Here is a 23,377-nt window from a genome sequence, read left to right on the forward strand (position 1 = left end):
CCGATGCAATTTCTGTGTTTCGTCGTCAATAAGAAGGTCCAAGGAATACAGTAAAACTTGAAGTGAAGCATCGCAATCTAAAACCGGTCTCACAGGAAAGGTTCAAAACATAGACAGTAAGAAGAGCCAGTCTTCTTGTACTAGAGTCGGCATTGTGCCTTTTTTATTTAATTCCGATGCAATTTCTGTGTTTCATCGTCAATAAGAAGGTATGAGGGATACAGTAAACCTGAAGTGAAGCATCGGAATCTATAACTAGTGTCACAGGAATGGTTCAAAATATAGACAGTAAGAAGAGTCAGTCTTCTTGTACTTAAGTCGGCATTGTGCCCTTTGTTTGTATTCCGATGCAATTTCTGTGTTTCATCGTCATTATGAAGGTCAGAGGGATACAGTAAACCTGAAGCGAAGAATCGGAATCTAAAACCGGTCTCACAGGAAAGGTTCAAAACATAGACAGTAAGAAGAGCCAGTCTTCTTGTACTTGAGTCGGCATTGTGCGGTTTGTATTTAATTCCGATGCAATTTCTGTGTTTCATCGTCAATAAGAAGGTCAGAGGGATACAGTAAACCTGAAGTGAAGCATCGGAATCTATAACTAGTGTCACAGGAATGGTTCAAAATATAGACAGTAAGAAGAGTCAGTTTTCTTGTACTTAAGTCGGCATTGTGCCTTTTGTATTTAATTCCGATGTAATTTCTGTGCTTCATCGTCAATAAGAAGGTCAGAGGGATACAGTAAACCTGAAGTGAAGCATCGGAATCCATAACTAATGTCACAGGATTGGTTCAAAACATAGACAGTAAAAAGAGTCAGTTTTCTTGTACTTAAGTCGGCATTGTGCCTTTTGCAATTAATTCCGATGCAATTTCTGTGTTTCATCGTCAATAAGAAGGTCGGAGGGATACAGTAAACCTGAAGTGAAGCATTGGAATCTATAAGTAGTGTCACAGGAATGGTTAAATCATAGACAGTAAGAAGAGTCAGTTTGCTTGTACTTAAGTCGCCATTGTGCCTCTTCTATTTAATTCCGATGCAATTTCTGTGTTTCATCGTCAATAAGAACGTCGGAGGGATACGGTTAACCTGAAGTGAAGCGTCGGAATCAATAACTAGTGTCACAGGAATGGTTCAAAACATAGACAGTAAGAAGAGTCAGTTTTCTTGTACTTAAGTCGGCATTGTGCCTTTTCTATTTAATTACGTTGCAATTTCTGTGTTTCATCGTCAATAAGAAGGTCGGAGGGATACAGTAAACCTGAAGTGAAGCATCGCAATCTATAACTAGTGTCACAGGAATGGTTAAAAAAATGGACAGTAAGAAGAGTCAGTTTTCGTGTACTTAAGTCGGCATAGTGCCTTTTGTATTTCATTCCGATGCAATTTATGTGTTCCATCGTCAATAAGAAGGTCCAAGGGATACAGTAAACCTGAAGTCAAGCATCGGAATCTAAAACTGGTCTCACAGGAAAGGTTCAAAACATAGACAGTAAGTTGAACCAGTCTTCTTGTACTTGGGTCGTTATTGTGCCGTTTGCATTTAATTCCAATGCTATTTCTGTGTTTCATCGTCAATAAGAAGGTCAGAGGGATACAGTAAACCTGAAGTGAAGCATCGGAATCTATAACTAGTGTCACAGGAATGGTTCAAAGCATAGACAGTAAGAAGAGTCAGTTTTCTTATAATTAAGTTGGCATTGTGCCTTTTGGTTTTAATTCCGATGCAATTTCTGTGTTTCATCGTCAATAAGAAGGTGAGAGGGATACAGTAAACCTGAAGTGAAGCATCGGAATCTATAACTAGAGTCACAGGAATGGTTCAAAACATAGACAGTAAGAAGAGTCAGTCTTCTTGTACTTAAGTCGGCATTGTGCCTTTTGTTTGTATTCCGATGCAATTTCTGTGTTTCATCGTCATTATGAAGGTCAGAGGGATACAGTAAACCTGAAGCGAAGCATCGGAATCTAAAACCGGTCTTACAGGAAAGGTTCAAAATATAGACAGTAAGAAGAGCCAGTCTTCTTATACTAGAGTCGGCATTGTACCTTTTGTATTTAATTCCCATGTAATTTCTGTGGTTCATCGTCAGTACGAAGGTCAGAGGGATACAGTAAACCTGAAGTGAAGCATCGGTATCTATAACTAGTGTCACAGGAATGGTTCAAAGCATAGGCAGTAAGAAGAGTAAGTTTTCTTATAATTAAGTGGGCATTGTGCCTTTTGTATTTAATTCCGATGCAATTTCTGTGTTTCATCGTCAATAAGACGGTCAGATTGATACAGGAAACCTGAAGTGAACCATCGGAATCTATAACTAGTGTCACAGGAATGGTTCAAAACATAGACACTAAGAAGAGTCAGTTTTCTTGTACTTAATTCGGCATTGTGCCTTTTTTATATAATTCCGATGCAATTTCTGTGTATCGTCGTCAATAAGAAGGGCCAAGGGATACAGTAAACCTGAAGTGAAGCATCGGAATCTGAAACCGGTCTCACAGGAAAGGTTCAAAACATAGACAGTAAGAAGAGCCAGTCTTCTTGTACTTGAGTTTGCATTGTGCCTTTTGTATTTAATTCAGGTGCAATTTCTGTGTTTCATCGTCAATAAGACGGTCAGACTGATACAGTAAACCTGAAGTGAAGCATCGGAATCTATAACTAGTGTCACAGGAATGGTTCAAAACATAGACAGTTAGAACAGGTAGTTTCCATGTGATTAAGTCGGCATTGTGCTTTTTCTATTTAATTCCGATGCAATTTCTGTGTTTTGTCGTCAATAAGAAGGTCCAAGGAATACAGTAAACCTGAAGTGAAGCATCGGAATCTAAAACCGATCTCACAGGAAAGGTTCAAAACATAGACAGTAAGAAGAGCCAGTCTTCTTGTACTAGAGTCGGCATTGTGCCATTTTTATTTAATACCGATTCAATTTCTGTGTTTCATCGTCAATAAGATGGTATGAGGGATACAGTAAACCTGAAGTGAAGCATCGGAATCTATAACTAGTCTCACAGGAATGGTTCAAAACATAGACAGTAAGAAGAGTCAGTCTTCTTGTACTTAAGTCGGCATTGTGCCCTTTGTTTGTATTCCGATGCAATTTCTGTGTTTCATCGTCATTATGAAGGTCAGAGGGATACAGTAAACCTGAAGCAAAGCATCGGAATCTAAAACCGGTCTTACAGGAAAGGTTCAAAATATAGACAGTAAGAAGAGCCAGTCTTCTTATACTAGAGTCGGCATTGTACCTTTTGTATTTAATTCCCGTGTAATTTCTGTGGTTCATCGTCAGTACGAAGGTCAGAGGGATACAGTAAACCTGAAGTGAAGCATCGGAATCTATAACTAGTGTCACAGGAATGGTTCAAGGCATAGGAAGTAAGAAGAGTCAGTTTTCTTATAATTAAGTCGGCATAGTGCCTTTTGTATTTAATTCCGATGCAATTTCTGTGTTTCATCGTAAATAAGACGGTCAGATTGATACAGGAAACCTGAAGTGAACCATCGGAATCTATAACTAGTGTCACAGGAATTGTTGAAAACATAGACACTAAGAAGAGTCAGTTTTCTTGTACTTAATTCGGCATTGTGCCTTTTCTATATAATTCCGATGCAATTTCTGTGTTTCGTCGTCAATAAGAAGGGCCAAGGGATACAGTAAACCTGAAGTGAAGCATCGGAATCTAAAACCGGTCTCACAGGAAAGGTTCAAAACATAGACAGTAAGAATAGCCAGTCTTCTTGTACTTGAGTCGGCAATGTGCCTTTTCTATTTAATTCCGATGTAATTTCTGTGTTTCATCGTCAATAAGAGTGTCCAAGGGATACAGTAAACCTGAGGTGAAGCATCGGAGTCTAAAACCAGTCTCACAGGAAAGGTTCAAATCATAGAAAGTATGAAGAGCCAGTCTTCTTGTACTTGAGTTGGCATTGTGCCTTTTGTATGTAATTCAGGTGCAATTTCTGTGCTTCATCGTCAATAAGACGGTCAGAGTGATACAGTAAACCTGAAGTGAAGCATCGGAATCTATAACTAGTGTCACAGGAATGGTTCAAAACATAGAGACTAAGAAGAGTCAGTTTTCTTGTACTTAATTCGGCATTGTGCCTTTTCTATATAATTCCGATGCAATTTCTGTGTTTCGTCGTCAATAAGAAGGGCCAAGGGATACAGTAAACCTGAAGTGAAGCATCGGAATCTAAAACCGGTCTCACAGGAAAGGTTCAAAACATAGACAGTAAGAAGAGTCGGTTTCCATGTGATTAAGTAGGCATTGTGCCTTTTCTATTTAATTCCGATGCAATTTCTGTGTTTCGTCGTCAATAAGAAGTTCCAAGGAATACAGTAAACCTGAAGTGAAGCATCGGAGTCTAAAACCGGTCTCACTGGAAAGGACCAAAAACATAGACAGTAAGAAGAGCCAGTCTTCTTGTACTAGAGTCGGCATTGTGCCTTTTGTATTTAATTCCGATGCAATTTCTGTGTTTCATCGTCAATAAGAAGGTATGAGGGGTACAGGAAACCTGAAGTGAAGCATCGGAATCTATAACTAGTGTCACAGGAATGGTTCAAAACATGGACAGTAAGAAGAGTCAGTTTACTTGTACTTAAGTTGGCATTGTTCCTTTTGTGTTTCATTCCAATGCAATTTCTGTGTTTCATCGTCAATAAGAAGGTCAGAGAGATACAGTAAACCTGACGTCAGGCATCGGAATCTATAACTAGTGTCACAGGAATGGTTCAAAGCATAGACAGTAAGAAGAGTCAGTTTTCTTGTACTTAAGTCGGCATTGTGCCTTTTGTATTTGTTCCGATGCAATTTCTGTGTTTCATCGTCAATAAGAAGGTCAGAGGGATATAGTAAACCTGAAGTTAAGCATCGGAATTCATAACTAGTGTCACAGGAGTGGTTAAAACCATAGACAGTAAGAAGAGTCACTTTTCTTGTACTTAAGTCGGCATTGTGCCTTTTCTACTTAATTCCGTTGAAATTTCTGTGTTTCATCGTCAATAAGAAGGTCAGAGGGATACAGTAAACCTGAAGTGAAGCATCGCAATCTATAACTAGTGTCACAGGAATGGTTAAAAACATGGACAGTAAGAAGAGTCAGTTTTCTTGTACTTAAGTGGGCATTGTGCCTTTTGTATTTAATTCCGATGAAATTTCTGTGTTTCGTCGTCAATAAGAGTGTCCAAGGGATTCAGTAAACCTGAAGTGATGCATCGGAAACTATAACTAGTGTCACAGGAATGGTTCTAAACATAGACAGTAAGAAGAGTCAGTGTTCTTGTACTTAAGTCGGCATTGTGCCCTTTGTTTGTATTCCGATGCAATTTCTGTGTTTCATCGTCATTATGAAGGTCAGAGGGATACAGTAAACCTGAAGCAAAGCATCGGAATCTAAAACCGGTCTTACAGGAAAGGTTCAAAATATAGACAGTAAGAAGAGCCAGTCTTCTTATACTAGAGTCGGCATTGTACCTTTTGTATTTAATTCCCGTGTAATTTCTGTGGTTCATCGTCAGTACGAAGGTCAGAGGGATACAGTAAACCTGAAGTGAAGCATCGGAATCTATAACTAGTGTCACAGGAATGGTTCAAGGCATTTGCAGTAAGAAGAGTCAGTTTTCTTATAATTAAGTCGGCATAGTGCCATTTGTATTTAATTCCGATGCAATTTCTGTGTTTCATCGTCAATAAGACGGTCAGATTGATACAGGAAACCTGAAGTGAACCATCGGAATCTATAACTAGTGTCACAGGAATGGTTCAAAACATAGACACTAAGAAGAGTCAGTTTTCTTGTACTTAATTCGGCATTGTGCCTTTTCTATATAATTCCGATGCAATTTCTGTGTTTCGTCGTCAATAAGAAGGGCCAAGGGATACAGTAAACCTGAAGTGAAGCATCGGAATCTAAAACCGGTCTCACAGGAAAGGTTCAAAACATAGACAGTAAGAAGAGCCAGTCTTCTTGTACTTGAGTCGGCATTGTACCTTTTGTATTTAATTCCGATGCAGTTTCTGTGTTTCATCGTCAATAAGAAGGTCAGAGGGATACAGTAAACCTGAAGTGAAGCATCGGAATCTATAACTAGTGTCACAGGAATGGTTCAAAATATAGACAGTAAGAAGAGTCAGTTTTCTTGTACTTAAGTCGGCATTGTGCCTTTTGTATTAATTTCCGATGTAATTTCTGTGTTTCATCGTCAATAAGAAGGTCGGAGGGATACAGTAAACCTGAAGTGAAGCATCGGAATCCATAACTAATGTCACAGGATTGGTTCAAAACAAAGACAGTAAGAAGAGTCAGTTTTCTTGTACTTAAGTCGGCATTGTGCCTTTTGCAATTAATTCCGATGCAATTTCTGTGTTTCATCGTCAATAAGAAGGTCGGAGGGATACTGTAAACCTGAAGTGAAGCATCGGAATCTATAACTAGTGTCACAGGAATGGTTAAATCATAGACAGTAAGAAGACTCAGTTTGCTTGTACTTAAGTCGCCATTGTGCCTCTTCTATTTAATTCCGTTGCAATTTCTGTCTTTCATCGTCAATAAGAAGGTCGGAGGGATACAGTAAACCTGAAGTGAAGCATCGCAATCTATAACTAGTGTCACAGGAATGGTTAAAAACATGGACAGTAAGAAGAGTCAGTTTTCTTGTACTTAAGTTGGCATTGTGCCTTTTGTATTTAATTCCGATGCAATTTCAGTGTTCCATCGTCAATAAGAAGGTCCAAGGGATACAGTAAACCTGAAGTCAAGCATCGGAATCTAAAACTGGTCTCACAGGAAAGGTTCAAAACATAGACAGTAAGATGAACCAGTATTCTTGTACTTGGGTCGTTATTGTGCCGTTTGAATTTCATTCCGATGCTATTTCTGTGTTTCATCGTCAATAAGAAGGTCAGAGGGATACAGTAAACCTGAAGTGAAGCATCGGAATCTATAACTAGTGTCACAGGAATGGTTCAAAGCATAGACAGTAAGAAGAGTCAGTTTTCTTATAATTAAGTTGGCATTGTGCCTTTTGGTTTTAATTCCGATGCAATTTCTGTGTTTCATCGTCAATAAGAAGGTGAGAGGGATACAGTAAACCTGAAGTGAAGCATCGGAATCTATAACTAGAGTCACAGGAATGGTTCAAAACATAGACAGTAAGAAGAGTCAGTCTTCTTGTACTTAAGTCGGCATTGTGCCTTTTGTTTGTATTCCGATGCAATTTCTGTGTTTCATCGTCATTATGAAGGTCAGAGGGATACAGTAAACCTGAAGCGAAGCATCGGAATCTAAAACCGGTCTTACAGGAAAGGTTCAAAATATAGACAGTAAGAAGAGCCAGTCTTCTTATACTAGAGTCCGCATTGTACCTTTTGTATTTAATTCCCATGGAATTTCTGTGGTTCATCGTCAGTACGAAGGTCAGAGGGATACAGTAAACCTGAAGTGAAGCATCGGCATCTATAACTAGTGTCACAGGAATGGTTCAAAGCATAGGCAGTAAGAAGAGTAAGTTTTCTTATAATTAAGTGGGCATTGTGCCTTTTGTATTTAATTCCGATGCAATTTCTGTGTATCATCGTCAATAAGACGGTCAGATTGATACAGGAAACCTGAAGTGAACCATCGGAATCTATAACTAGTGTCACAGGAATGGTTCAAAACATAGACACTAAGAAGAGTCAGTTTTCTTGTACTTAATTCGGCATTGTGCCTTTTTAATATAATTCCGATGCAATTTCTGTGTATCGTCGTCAATAAGAAGGGCCAAGGGATACAGTAAACCTGAAGTGAAGCATCGGAATCTGAAACCGGTCTCACAGGAAAGGTTCAAAACATAGACAGTAAGAAGAGCCAGTCTTCTTGTACTTGAGTTTGCATTGTGCCTTTTGTATTTAATTCAGGTGCAATTTCTGTGTTTCATCGTCAATAAGACGGTCAGACTGATACAGTAAACCTGAAGTGAAGCATCGGAATCTATAACTAGTGTCACAGGAATGGTTCAAAACATAGACAGTTAGAACAGGTAGTTTCCATGTGATTAAGTCGGCATTGTGCTTTTTCTATTTAATTCCGATGCAATTTCTGTGTTTTGTCGTCAATAAGAAGGTCCAAGGAATCCAGTAAACCTGAAGTGAAGCATCGGAATCTAAAACCGATCTCACAGGAAAGGTTCAAAACATAGACAGTAAGAAGAGCCAGTCTTCTTGTACTAGAGTCGGCATTGTGCCATTTTTATTTAATACCGATTCAATTTCTGTGTTTCATCGTCAATAAGATGGTATGAGGGATACAGTAAACCTGAAGTGAAGCATCGGAATCTATAACTAGTCTCACAGGAATGGTTCAAAACATAGACAGTAAGAAGAGTCAGTCTTCTTGTACTTAAGTCGGCATTGTGCCCTTTGTTTGTATTCCGATGCAATTTCTGTGTTTCATCGTCATTATGAAGGTCAGAGGGATACAGTAAACCTGAAGCAAAGCATCGGAATCTAAAACCGGTCTTACAGGAAAGGTTCAAAATATAGACAGTAAGAAGAGCCAGTCTTCTTATACTAGAGTCGGCATTGTACCTTTTGTATTTAATTCCCGTGTAATTTCTGTGGTTCATCGTCAGTACGAAGGTCAGAGGGATACAGTAAACCTGAAGTGAAGCATCGGAATCTATAACTAGTGTCACAGGAATGGTTCAAGGCATAGGCAGTAAGATGAGTCAGTTTTCTTATAATTAAGTCGGCATAGTGCCTTTTGTATTTAATTCCGATGCAATTTCTGTGTTTCATCGTCAATAAGACGGTCAGATTGATACAGGAAACCTGAAGTGAACCATCGGAATCTATAACTAGTGTCACAGGAATGGTTGAAAACATAGACACTAAGAAGAGTCAGTTTTCTTGTACTTAATTCGGCATTGTGCCTTTTCTATATAATTCCGATGCAATTTCTGTGTTTCGTCGTCAATAAGAAGGGCCAAGGGATACAGTAAACCTGAAGTGAAGCATCGGAATCTAAAACCGGTCTCACAGGAAAGGTTCAAAACATAGACAGTAAGAATAGCCAGTCTTCTTGTACTTGAGTCGGCAATGTGCCTTTTCTATTTAATTCCGATGTAATTTCTGTGTTTCATCGTCAATAAGAGTGTCCAAGGGATACAGTAAACCTGAGGTGAAGCATCGGAGTCTAAAACCAGTCTCACAGGAAAGGTTCAAATCATAGAAAGTATGAAGAGCCAGTCTTCTTGTACTTGAGTTGGCATTGTGCCTTTTGTATGTAATTCAGGTGCAATTTCTGTGCTTCATCGTCAATAAGACGGTCAGAGTGATACAGTAAACCTGAAGTGAAGCATCGGAATCTATAACTAGTGTCACAGGAATGGTTCAAAACATAGAGACTAAGAAGAGTCAGTTTTCTTGTACTTAATTCGGCATTGTGCCTTTTCTATATAGTTCCGATGCAATTTCTGTGTTTCGTCGTCAATAAGAAGGGCCAAGGGATACAGTAAACCTGAAGTGAAGCATCGGAATCTAAAACCGGTCTCACAGGAAAGGTTCAAAACATAGACAGTAAGAAGAGTCGGTTTCCATGTGATTAAGTAGGCATTGTGCCTTTTCTATTTAATTCCGATGCAATTTCTGTGTTTCGTCGTCAATAAGAAGTTCCAAGGAATACAGTAAACCTGAAGTGAAGCATCGGAGTCTAAAACCGGTCTCACTGGAAAGGACCAAAAACATAGACAGTAAGAAGAGCCAGTCTTCTTGTACTAGAGTCGGCATTGTGCCTTTTGTATTTAATTCCGATGCAATTTCTGTGTTTCATCGTCAATAAGAAGGTATGAGGGGTACAGGAAACCTGAAGTGAAGCATCGGAATCTATAACTAGTGTCACAGGAATGGTTCAAAACATGGACAGTAAGAAGAGTCAGTTTACTTGTACTTAAGTTGGCATTGTTCCTTTTGTGTTTCATTCCAATGCAATTTCTGTGTTTCATCGTCAATAAGAAGGTCAGAGAGATACAGTAAACCTGACGTCAGGCATCGGAATCTATAACTAGTGTCACAGGAATGGTTCAAAGCATAGACAGTAAGAAGAGTCAGTTTTCTTGTACTTAAGTCGGCATTGTGCCTTTTGTATTTGTTCCGATGCAATTTCTGTGTTTCATCGTCAATAAGAAGGTCAGAGGGATATAGTAAACCTGAAGTTAAGCATCGGAATTCATAACTAGTGTCACAGGAGTGGTTAAAACCATAGACAGTAAGAAGAGTCGCTTTTCTTGTACTTAAGTCGGCATTGTGCCTTTTCTACTTAATTCCGTTGAAATTTTTGTGTTTCATCGTCAATAAGAAGGTCGGAGGGATACAGTAAACCTGAAGTGAAGCATCGCAATCTATAACTAGTGTCACAGGAATGGTTAAAAACATGGACAGTAAGAAGAGTCAGTTTTCTTGTACTTAAGTGGGCATTGTGCCTTTTGTATTTAATTCCGATGAAATTTCTGTGTTTCGTCGTCAATAAGAGTGTCCAAGGGATTCAGTAAACCTGAAGTGAAGCATCGGAAACTATAACTAGTGTCACAGGAATGGTTCTAAACATAGACAGTAAGAAGAGTCAGTGTTCTTGTACTTAAGTCGGCATTGTGCCCTTTGTTTGTATTCCGATGCAATTTCTGTGTTTCATCGTCATTATGAAGGTCAGAGGGATACAGTAAACCTGAAGCAAAGCATCGGAATCTAAAACCGGTCTTACAGGAAAGGTTCAAAATATAGACAGTAAGAAGAGCCAGTCTTCTTATACTAGAGTCGGCATTGTACCTTTTGTATTTAATTCCCGTGTAATTTCTGTGGTTCATCGTCAGTACGAAGGTCAGAGGGATACAGTAAACCTGAAGTGAAGCATCGGAATCTATAACTAGTGTCACAGGAATGGTTCAAGGCATTTGCAGTAAGAAGAGTCAGTTTTCTTATAATTAAGTCGGCATAGTGCCATTTGTATTTAATTCCGATGCAATTTCTGTGTTTCATCGTCAATAAGACGGTCAGATTGATACAGGAAATCTGAAGTGAACCATCGGAATCTATAACTAGTGTCACAGGAATGGTTCAAAACATAGACACTAAGAAGAGTCAGTTTTCTTGTACTTAATTCGGCATTGTGCCTTTTCTATATAATTCCGATGCAATTTCTGTGTTTCGTCGTCAATAAGAAGGGCCAAGGGATACAGTAAACCTGAAGTGAAGCATCGGAATCTAAAACCGGTCTCACAGGAAAGGTTCAAAACATAGACAGTAAGAAGAGCCAGTCTTCTTGTACTTGAGTCGGCATTGTACCTTTTGTATTTAATTCCGATGCAGTTTCTGTGTTTCATCGTCAATAAGAAGGTCAGAGGGATACAGTAAACCTGAAGTGAAGCATCGGAATCTATAACTAGTGTCACAGGAATGGTTCAAAATATAGACAGTAAGAAGAGTCAGTTTTCTTGTACTTAAGTCGGCATTGTGCCTTTTGTATTAATTTCCGATGTAATTTCTGTGTTTCATCGTCAATAAGAAGGTCGGAGGGATACAGTAAACCTGAAGTGAAGCATCGGAATCCATAACTAATGTCACAGGATTGGTTCAAAACAAAGACAGTAAGAAGAGTCAGTTTTCTTGTACTTAAGTCGGCATTGTGCCTTTTGCAATTAATTCCGATGCAATTTCTGTGTTTCATCGTCAATAAGAAGGTCGGAGGGATACAGTAAACCTGAAGTGAAGCATCGGAATCTATAACTAGTGTCACAGGAATGGTTAAATCATAGACAGTAAGAAGACTCAGTTTGCTTGTACTTAAGTCGCCATTGTGCCTCTTCTATTTAATTCCGTTGCAATTTCTGTCTTTCATCGTCAATAAGAAGGTCGGAGGGATACAGTAAACCTGAAGTGAAGCATCGCAATCTATAACTAGTGTCACAGGAATGGTTAAAAACATGGACAGTAAGAAGAGTCAGTTTTCTTGTACTTAAGTTGGCATTGTGCCTTTTGTATTTAATTCCGATGCAATTTCAGTGTTCCATCGTCAATAAGAAGGTCCAAGGGATACAGTAAACCTGAAGTCAAGCATCGGAATCTAAAACTGGTCTCACAGGAAAGGTTCAAAACATAGACAGTAAGATGAACCAGTATTCTTGTACTTGGGTCGTTATTGTGCCGTTTGAATTTCATTCCGATGCTATTTCTGTGTTTCATCGTCAATAAGAAGGTCAGAGGGATACAGTAAACCTGAAGTGAAGCATCGCAATCTATAACTAGTGTCACAGGAATGGTTAAAAACATGGACAGTAAGAAGAGTCAGTTCTCTTGTACTTAAGTTGGCATTGTGCCTTTTGTATTTAATTCCGATGGAATTTCAGTGTTCCATCGTCAATAAGAAGGTCCAAGGGATACAGTAAACCTGAAGTCAAGCATCGGAATCTAAAACCGGTCTCACTGGAAAGGTTCAAAACATAGACAGTAAGAAGAGTCAGTTTCCATGTGATTAAGTCGGCATTGTGCCTTTTCTATTTAATTTCGATGCAATTTCTGTGTTTCACGTCAATAAGAAGTTCCAAGGAATACAGTAAACCTGAAGTGAAGCATCGGAGTCTATAACCGGTCTCACTGGAAAGGTTCAAAACATAGACAGTAAGAAGAGCCAGTTTTCTTGTACTTAAGTCGGCATTGTGCCTTTTGTATTTGTTCCGATGCAATTTCTGTGTTTCATCGTCAATAAGAAGGTCAGAGGGATACAGTAAATCTGAAAAGAAGCATCGGAATCTATAATTAATGTCAAAGGAATGGTTCAAAACATAGACAGTAAGAAGAGTCAGTCTTCTTGTACTTAAGTCGGCATTGTGCCTTTTGTATTCAATTCCGATGCATTCTCTGTGTTTCATCGTCAATAAGAAGGTCAGAGGGTTACAGTAAACCTGAGGTGAAGCATCGGAATCTATAACTAGTGTCACAGGAATGGTTCAAATTATAGACAGTAAGTAGAGTCAGTTTTCTTGTACTTAAGTCGGCATTGTGCCTTTTGTATTTATTCCGATGCAATTTCTGTGTTTCATCGTTAATAAGTAGGTCAGAGGGATATAGTAAACCTGAAGTTAAGGATCGGAACCCATAACTAGTGTCACAGGAGTGGTTACAACCATAGACAGTAAGAAGAGTCACTTTTCTTGTACTTAAGTCGGCATTGTGAATTTTCTATTTAATTCCGTTGCTATTTCTGTGTTTCATCGTCAATAAGAAGATCGGAGGGATACAGTAAACCTGAAGTGAAGTTTCGGAATCTATAACTAGTGTCACAGGAATGGTTCAAAACATAGACAGTAAGAAGAGTCAGTTTCCATGTGATTAAGTCGGCATTGTGCCTTTTCTATTTAATTCCGATGCAATTTCTGTGTTTCATCGTCAATAAGACAGTCAGAGGGATACAGTAAATCTGAAAAGAAGCATCGGAATCTATAACTAATGTCAAAGGAATGGTTCAAAACATAGACAGTAAGAAGAGTCAGTCTTCTTGTACTTAAGTCGGCATTGTGCCTTTTGTATTCAATTCCGATGCAATCTCTGTGTTTCATCGTCAATAAGAAGGTCAGAGGGTTACAGTAAACCTGAAGTGAAGCATCAGAATCTATAACTAGTGTCACAGGAATGGTTCAAAACATAGACAGTAAGAAGAGTCAGTTGTCTTATAATTAAGTCGGCATTGTGCCTTTTGTATTTAATTCCGATGCAATTTCTGTGTTCCATCGTCAATAAGAGTGTCCAAGGGATACAGTAAACCTGAAGTGAAGCATCGGAGTCTAAAACCGGTCTCACAGGAAAGGTTCAAATCATAGAAAGTAAGAAGAGCCAGTCTTCTTCTACTTGAGTGGCATTGTGCCTTTTGTATTTAATTCAGGTGCAATTTCTTTGTTTCATCGTCAATAAGACGGTCAGAGTGATACAGTAAACATGAAGTGAAGCATCGGAATCTATAACTAGTGTCACAGGAATGGTTCTAAACATAGACAGTAAGAAGAGGTAGTTTCCATGTGATTAAGTCGGCATTATGCCTTTTCTATTTAATTCCGATGCAATTTCTGTGTTTCGTCGTCAATAAGAAGGTCCAAGGAATACAGTAAAACTTGAAGTGAAGCATCGCAATCTAAAACCGTTCTCACAGGAAAGGTTCAAAACATAGACAGTAAGAAGAGCCAGTCTTCTTGTACTAGAGTCGGCATTGTGCCTTTTTTATTTAATTCCGATGCAATTTCTGTGTTTCATCGTCAATAAGAAGGTATGAGGGATACAGTAAACCTGAAGTGAAGCATCGGAATCTATAACTAGTGTCACAGGAATGGTTCAAAATATAGACAGTAAGAAGTGTCAGTCTTCTTGTACTTAAGTCGGCATTGTGCCCTTTGTTTGTATTCCGATGCAATTTCTGTGTTTCATCGTCATTATGAAGGTCAGAGGGATACAGTAAACCTGAAGCGAAGCATCGGAATCTAAAACCGGTCTCACAGGAAAGGTTCAAATCATAGACAGTAAGAAGAGCCCGTCTTCTTGTACTTGAGTCGGCATTGTGCGGTTTGTATTTAATTCCGATGCAATTTCTGTGTTTCATCGTCAATAAGAAGGTCAGAGGGATACAGTAAACCTGAAGTGAAGCATCGGAATCTATAACTAGTGTCACAGGAATGGTTCAAAATATAGACAGTAAGAAGAGTCAGTTTTCTTGTACTTAAGTCGGCATTGTGCCTTTTGTATTTAATTCCGATGTAATTTCTGTGTTTCATCGTCAATAAGACGGTCAGAAGGATACAGTAAACCTGAAGTGAAGCATCGGAATCCATAACTAATGTCACAGGATTGGTTCAAAACATAGACAGTAAGAAGAGTCAGTTTTCTTGTACTTAAGTCGGCATTGTGCCTTTTGCAATTAATTCCGATGCAATTTCTGTGTTTCATCGTCAATAAGAAGGTCGGAGGGATACAGTAAACCTGAAGTGAAGCATCGGAATCTATAACTAGTGTCACAGGAATGGTTAAATCATAGACAGTAAGAAGAGTCAGTTTGCTTGTACTTAAGTCGCCATTGTGCCTCTTCTATTTATTTCCGATGCAATTTCTGTGTTTCATCGTCAATAAGAACGTCGGAGGGATACAGTAAACCTGAAGTGAAGCGTCGGAATCAATAACTAGTGTCACAGGAATGGTTCAAAACATAGACAGTAAGAAGAGTCAGTTTTCTTGTACTTAAGTCGGCATTGTGCCTTTTCTATTTAATTACATTGCAATTTCTGTGTTTCATCGTCAATAAGAAGGTCGGAGGGATACAGTAAACCTGAAGTGAAGCATCGCAATCTATAACTAGTGTCACAGGAATGGTTAAAAACATGGACAGTAAGAAGAGTCAGTTTTCGTGTACTTAAGTCGGCATTGTGCCTTTTGTATTTCATTCCGATGCAATTTATGTGTTCCATCGTCAATACGAAGGTCCAAGGGATACAGTAAACCTGAAGTCAAGCATCGGAATCTAAAACTGGTCTCACAGGAAAGGTTCAAAACATAGACAGTAAGTTGAACCAGTCTTCTTGTACTTGGGTCGTTATTGTGCCGTTTGCATTTAATTCCAATGCTATTTCTGTGTTTCATCGTCAATAAGAAGGTCAGAGGGATACAGTAAACCTGAAGTGAAGCATCGGAATCTATAACTAGTGTCACAGGAATGGTTCAAAGCATAGACAGTAAGAAGAGTCAGTTTTCTTATAATTAAGTCGGCACTGTGCCTTTTGGTTTTAATTCCGATGCAATTTCTGTGTTTCATCGTCAATAAGAAGGTGCGAGGGATACAGTAAACCTGAAGTGAAGCATCGGAATCTAAAACTGGTCTCACAGGAAAGGTTCAGAACATAGACAGTAAGAAGAGCCAGTCTTCTTGTACTTGAGTCTTTATTGTGCCTTTTGTATTTAATTGCGATGCAATTTCTGTGTTTCATCGTCAATAAGAAGGTCAGCGGGATACAGTAAACCTGAAGTGAAGCATCGGAATCTATAACTAGAGTCACAGGAATGGTTCAAAACATAGACAGTAAGAAGAGCCAGTCTTCTTGTACTTGAGTTGGCATTGTGCCTTTTGTATTTAATTCAGGTGCAATTTCTGTGTTTCATCGTCAATAAGACGGTCAGAGTGATACAGTAAACCTGAAGTGAAGCACCGGAATCTATAACTACTGTCACAGGAATGGTTCATAACATAGACAGTAAGAAGAGGTAGTTTCCATGTGATTAAGTCGGCATTGTGCCTTTTCTATTTAATTCCGATGCAATTTCTGTGTTTCGTCGTCAATAAGAAGGTCCAAGGAATACAGTAAACCTGAAGTGAAGCATCGGAATCTAAAACCGGTCTCACAGGAAAGGTTCAAAACATAGTCAGTAAGAAGAGCCAGTCTTCTTGTACTAGAGTCGGCATTGTGCCTTTTGTATTTAATTCCGATGCAATTTCTGTGTTTCATCGTCAATAAGAAGGTATGAGGGATACAGTAAACCTGAAGTGAAGCATCGGAATCTATAACTAGTGTCACAGGAATGGTTCAAAACATAGACAGTAAGAAGAGTCAGTCTTCTTGTACTTAAGTCGGCATTGTGCCTTTTGTTTGTATTCCGATGCAATTTCTGTGTTTCATCGTCATTATGAAGGTCAGAGGGATACAGTAAACCTGAAGCGAAGCATCGGAATCTAAATCCGGTCTTACAGGAAAGGTTCAAAATATAGACAGTAAGAAGAGCCGGTCTTCTTATACTAGAGTCGGCATTGTACCTTTTGTATTTAATTCCCATGTAATTTCTGTGGTTCATCGTCAGTACGAAGGTCAGAGGGATACAGTAAACCTGAAGTGAAGCATCGGCATCTATAACTAGTGTCACAGGAATGGTTCAAAGCATAGGCAGTAAGAAGAGTAAGTTTTCTTATAATTAATTCGGCATTGTGCCTTTTGTATTTAATTCCGATGCAATTTCTGTGTTTCATCGTCAATAAGACGGTCAGATTGATACAGGAAACCTGAAGTGAACCATCGGAATCTATAACTAGTGTCACAGGAGTGGTTCAAATCATAGACACTAAGAAGAGTCAGTTTTCTTGTACTTAATTCGGCATTGTGCCTTTTTTATATAATTCCGATGCAATTTCTGTGTATCGTCGTCAATAAGAAGGGCCAAGGGATACAGTAAACCTGAAGTGAAGCATCGGAATCTGAAACCGGTCTCACAGGAAAGGTTCAAAACATAGACAGTAAGAAGAGCCAGTCTTCTTGTACTTGAGTCGCCATTGTGCCTTTTGTATTTAATTCCGATGCAATTTCTGTGTTTCATCGTCAATAAGAAGGTCAGAGGGATACAGTAAACCTGAAGTGAAGCATCGGAATCTATAACTAGTGTCACAGGAATGGTTCAAAATATAGACAGTAAGAAGAGTCAGTTTTCTTGTACTTAAGTCGGCATTGTGCCTTTTGTATTTAATTCCGATGTAATTTCTGTGTTTCATCGTCAATTAGAAGGTCAGAGGGATACAGTAAACCTGAAGTGAAGCATCGGAATCTATAACTAATGTCACAGGATTGGTTCAAAACATAGACAGTAAGAAGAGTCAGTTTTCTTGTACTTAAGTCGGCATTGTGCCTTTTGCAATTAATTCCGATGCAATTTCTGTGTTTCATCGTCAATAAGAAGGTCGGAGGGATACAGTAAACCTGAAGCGAAGCATCGGAATCTATAACTAGTGTCACAGGAATGGTTAAAACCATAGACAGTTAGAATAGTCATTTTGCTTGTACTTAAGTCGCCATTGTGCCTCTTCTATTTAATTCCGATGCAATTTCTGTGTTTCATCGTTAATAAGAAGGTCGGAGGGATACAGTAAACCTGAAGTCAAGCATCGGAATCAAAAACTGGTCTCACAGGAAAGGTTCAAAACATAGACAGTAAGAAGAGCCAGTCTTCTTGTACTTGAATCGTTATTGTGCCTTTTTTAATTAATTCCCATGCAATTTCAGTGTTTCATCGTCAATAAGAAGGTCACAGGGATACAGTAAACCTGAAGGGAAGCTTCGGAATCCATAACTAGTGTCACAGGAATGGTTCAAAGCATAGACAGTAAGAAGAGTCAGTTTACTTATAATTAAGTCGGCATTGTGCCTTTTGTATTTAATTCCGATGCAATTTCTGTGTTTCATCGTCAATAAGAAGGTCAGAGGGATACAATAAACCTGAAGTGGAGCATCGGAATCTATAACTAGTGTCACAGGAATGGTTCTAACATAGACAGTAAGAAGAGTTAGTTTTCTTGTACTTATGTCGGCCTTGTAACTTTTGTATTTAATTCCGATGCAATTTCTGTGTTTCATCGTCGAATAAGAATGTCAGAGGGATACTGTAAACCTGAAGTGAAGCATCGGAATCTATAAGTAATGTCACAGGAATGGTTCAAAACATAGACAGCAAGGAGAGTCAGTTTTCTTGTACTTAAGTCGGCATTGAGACTTTTGTAATTACTTCCGATGCAATTTCTGTGTTTCATCGTCAATAAGACGGTCAGAGGGATACAGTAAACCTGAAGTGAAGCATCCAAATCTATAACTAGTGTCACAGGAATGGTTCAAAACATAGACAGTAAGAAGAGTCAGTTTACTTGTACTCAAGTCGGCATTGTGCCTTTTGTATTTAATTCCGATGCAATTTCTGTGTTTCATCGTCAATAAGAAGGTCAGAGGGATACAGTAAACCTGAAGTGAAGCATCGGAACCTATAACGAGTGTCACAGGAATGGTTCAAAGCATAGACAGTAAGAAGAGTCAGTTTTCTTATAATTAAGTCGGCATTGTGCCTTTTGTATTTAATTCCGATGCAATTTCTGTGTTTCATCGTCAATAAGAAGGTGAGAGGGATACAGTAAACCTGAAGTGAAGCATCGGAATCTATAACTAGAGTCACAGGAATGGTTCAAAACATCGACAGTAAGAAGAGTCAGTTTTCTTGTACTTAAGTCGGCAATGTTCCTTTTCTATTTAATTCCGATGAAATTTCTGTGTTTCGTCGTCAATAAGAGTGTCCAAGGGATACAGTAAACCTGAAGTGAAGCATCGGAGTCTATAACCGGTCTCACAGGAAAGGTTCAAATCATAGAAAGTTAGAAGAGCCAGTCTTCTTGTACTTGAGTTGGCATTGTGCCTTTTGTATTTTTTTCATGTGCAATTTCTGTGTTTCATCGTCAATAAGACGGTCAGAGTGATACAGTAAACCTGAAGTGAAGCATCGGAATCTATAACTAGTGTCACAGGAATGGTTCAAAACATAGACAGTAAGAAGAGGTAGTTTCCATGTGATTAAGTCGGCACTGTGCCTTTTCTATTTAATTCCGATGCAATTTCTGTGTTTCGTTGTCAATAAGAAGGTCCAAGGAATACAGTAAACCTGAAGTAAAGCATCGGAATCTAAAACCGGTCTCACAGGAAAGGTTCAAAACATAGACAGTAAGAAGAGCCAGTCTTCTTGTACTAGAGTCGGCATTGTGCCTTTTGTATTTAATTCCGTTGCAATTTCTGTGTTTCGTTGTCAATAAGAAGGTCCAAGGAATACAGTAGACCTGAAGTAAAGCATCGGAATCTAAAACCGGTCTCACAGGAAAGGTTCAAAACATAGACAGTAAGAAGAGCCAGTCTTCTTGTACTAGAGTCGGCATTGTGCCTTTTGTATTTAATTCCGATGCAATTTCTGTGTTTCATCGTCAATAAGAAGGTCAGAGGGATACAGATAACCTGAAGTGAAGCATCGGAATCTATAACTAGTGTCATAGGAAAGGTTCAAAGCATAGGCAGTAAGAAGAGTCAGTTTTCTTATAATTAAGACGGCATTGTGCCTTTTGTATGTAATTCCGATGCAGTTTCTGTGTTTCATCGTCAATAAGACGGTCAGATTGATAGAGGAAACCTGAAGTGAACTATCGCAATCCATAACTAGTGTCACAGGAATGGTTCAAAACATAGACACTAAGAAGAGTCAGTTTTCTTGTACTTAATTCGGCATTGTGCCTTTTCTATATAATTCCGATGCAATTTCTGTGTTTCGTCGTCAATAAGAAGGGCCAAGGGATACAGTAAACCTGAAGTGAAGCATCGGAATCTAAAACTGGTCTCACAGCAAAGGTTCAAAACATAGACAGTAGGAAGAGCCAGTCTTCTTGTACTTGAGTCGGCATTGTGCCTTTTGTATTTAATTCCGAAGCAATTTCTATGTTTCATCGTCAATAAGAAGGTCAGAGGGATACAGTAAACCTGAAGTGAAGCATCGGAATCTATAACTAGTGTCACAGGAATGGTTCATAATATAGACAGTAAGAAGAGTCAGTTTTCTTGTACTTAAGTCGGCATTGTGCCTTTTGTATTTAATTGCGATGTAATTTCTGTGTTTCATCGTCAATAAGAAGGACAGAGGGATACAGTAAACCTGATGTGAAGCATCGGAATCTATAACTAATATCACAGGATTGGTTCAAAACATAGACAGTAAGAAGAGTCAGTTATCTTGTACTTAAGTCGGCATTGTGCCTTTTGCAGTTAATTCCGATGCAATTTCTGTGTTTCATCGTCAATAAGAAGGTCGGAGGGATACAGTAAACCTGAAGTGAAGCATCGGAATCTATAACTAGTATCACAGGAATGGTTAAAACTATAGACAGTAAGAAGAGTCAGTTTGCTTGTACTTAAGTCGCCATTGTGCCTCTTCTATTTAATTCCGATGCAATTTCTGTGTTTCATTGTCAATAAGAAGGTCGGAGGGATACAGTAAACCTGAAGTGAAGCGTCGGAATCTATAACTAGTGTCACAGGAATGGTTCAAAACATAGACAGTAAGAAGAGTCAGTTTTCTTGTACTTAAGTCGGCATTGTGCCTTTTGTATTTAATTCCGATGCAATTTCTGTTTTCCATCGTCAATAAGAAGGTCAGAGGGATACAGTAAACCTGAAGTGAAGCATCGGAATCTAAAACCGGTCTCACAGGAAAGGTTCAAGACATAGACAGTAAGAAGAGCCAGTTTCCTTGTACTTAAGTCGCCATTGTGCCCCTTCTATTTAATTCCGATGCAATTTCTGTAATTCATCGTCCATAAGAAGGTCGGAGGGATAAAGTAAACCTGAAGTGAAGCATCGGAATCTATAACTAGTGTCACAGGAATGGTTAAAACCATAGACAGTAAGAAGAGTCAGTTTCCTTGTACTTAAGTCGCCATTGTGCCCCTTCTATTTAATTCCGATGCAATTTCTGTAATTCATCGTCAATAAGAAGGTCGGAGGGATACAGTAAACCTGAGGTGAAGCGTCGGAATCTATAACTAGTGTCACAGGAATGGTTCAAAACATAGACAGTATGAAGAGTCAGTTTTCTTGTACTGAAGTCGGCATTGTGCCTTTTGTATTTAAATCCGATGCAATTTCTGTGTTCCATCGTCTATAAGAAGGTCCAAGGAATACAGTAAACCTGAAGTCAAGCATCGGAATCTAAAACTGGTCTCACAGGAAAGGTTCAAAACATAGACAGTAAGAAGAGCCAGTCTTCTTGTACTTGAATCGTTATTGTGCCTTTATTAATTAATCCCCATGCAATTTCTGTGTTTCATCGTCAATAAGAAGGTCACAGGGATACAGTAAACCTGAAGTGAAGCTTCGGAATCTATAACTAGTGTCACAGTAATGGTTCAAATCATAGACAGTAAGAAGAGTCAGTTTACTTATAATTAAGTCGGCATTGTGCCTTTTGTATTTAATTCCGATGCAATTTCTGTGTTTCATCGCCAATAAGAAGGTCAGAGGGAGACAGTAAACCTGAAGTGGAGCATCGGAATCTATAACTAGTGGCACAGGAATGGTTCAAAACATAGACAGTAAGAAGAGTTGGTTTTCTTGTACTTATGTCGGCATTGTAACTTTTGTATTTAATTCCGATGCAATTTCTGTGTTTCATCGTCGAATAAGAAGGTCAGAGGGATACAGTAAACCTGTAGTGAAGCATCGGAATCTACAAGTAATGTCACAGGAATAGTTCAAAACATAGACAGTAAGAAGAGTCAGTTTTCTTGTACTTAAGTCGGCATTGCGACTTTTGTAATTACTTCCGATGCAATTTCTGTGTTTCATCGTCAATAAGACGGTCAGAGGGGTACAGTAAACCTGAAGTGAAGCATCCAAATCTATAACTAGTGTCACAGGAATGGTTAAAACCATAGACAGTAAGAAGAGTCAGTTTTCTTGTACTTAAGTCAGCTTTGTATCTTTTCTATTTAATTCCGATGCAATTTCTGTGTTTCGACGTCAATAAGAAGGTCCAAGGGATACAGTAAACCTGAAGCGAAGCATCGGAATCTAAGACCGGTCTCACAGGAAAGGTTCAAAATATAGACAGTAAGAAGAGCCAGTCTTCTTATACTAGGGTCGGCATTGTGCCTTTTGTATTTAATTCCGATGCAATTTCTGTGTTTCATCGTCAATAAGAAGGTCAGAGGGATACAGTAAACCTGAAGTGAAGCATCGGAATCTGTAACTAGTGTCACAGGAATGGTTCAAAGCATAGACAGTAAGAAGAGTCAGTTTCCGTTGGCTTAAGTCGGCATTGTGCCTTTTCTATTCAATTCCGATGCAATTTCTTTGTTTCATCGTCAACATGAAGGTCAGAGGGATACACTAAACCTGAAGTGAAGCATCGGAATCTATAACTAATGTCACAGGAATGGTTTAAAACATAGACAGTAAGAAGAGTCAGTTTTCTTGTACTTAAGTCGGCATTGTGCTTTTTGTAATTAATTCCGATGCAATTTCTGTGTTTCATCGTCAATAAGAAGTTCAGAGGGATAAAGTAAACCTGAAGTGAAGCATCGGAATCTATAACAGGTGTCACAGGAATGGTTCAAACATAGACAGTAAGAAGAGTCAGTTTTCTTGTACTTAGGTCGGCATTGTGCATTTTGTATTTAATTCCGATGCAATTTCTGTGTTTCATCGTCAATAAGAAGGACAGAGGGATACAGTAAACCTGATGTGAAGCATCGGAATCTATAAGTAATGTCACAGGAATGGTTTAAAACATAGACAGTAAGAAGAGTCAGTTTTCTTGTACTTAAGTCGGCATTGTGCTTTTTGTAATTAATTCCGATGCAATTTCTGTGTTTCATCGTCAATAAGAGGTTCAGAGGGATAAAGTAAACCTGAAGCGAAGCATCGGAATCTATAACTAGTGCACAGGAATGGTTCAAACATAGACAGTAAGATGAGTCAGTTTTCTTGTTCTTAAGTCGGCATTGTGATTTTTCTATTTAATACC

The sequence above is a fragment of the Schistocerca serialis genome, chromosome 9 (assembly GCF_023864345.2).
Source record: "Schistocerca serialis cubense isolate TAMUIC-IGC-003099 chromosome 9, iqSchSeri2.2, whole genome shotgun sequence".
Classification (NCBI taxonomy): domain Eukaryota; kingdom Metazoa; phylum Arthropoda; class Insecta; order Orthoptera; family Acrididae; genus Schistocerca; species Schistocerca serialis.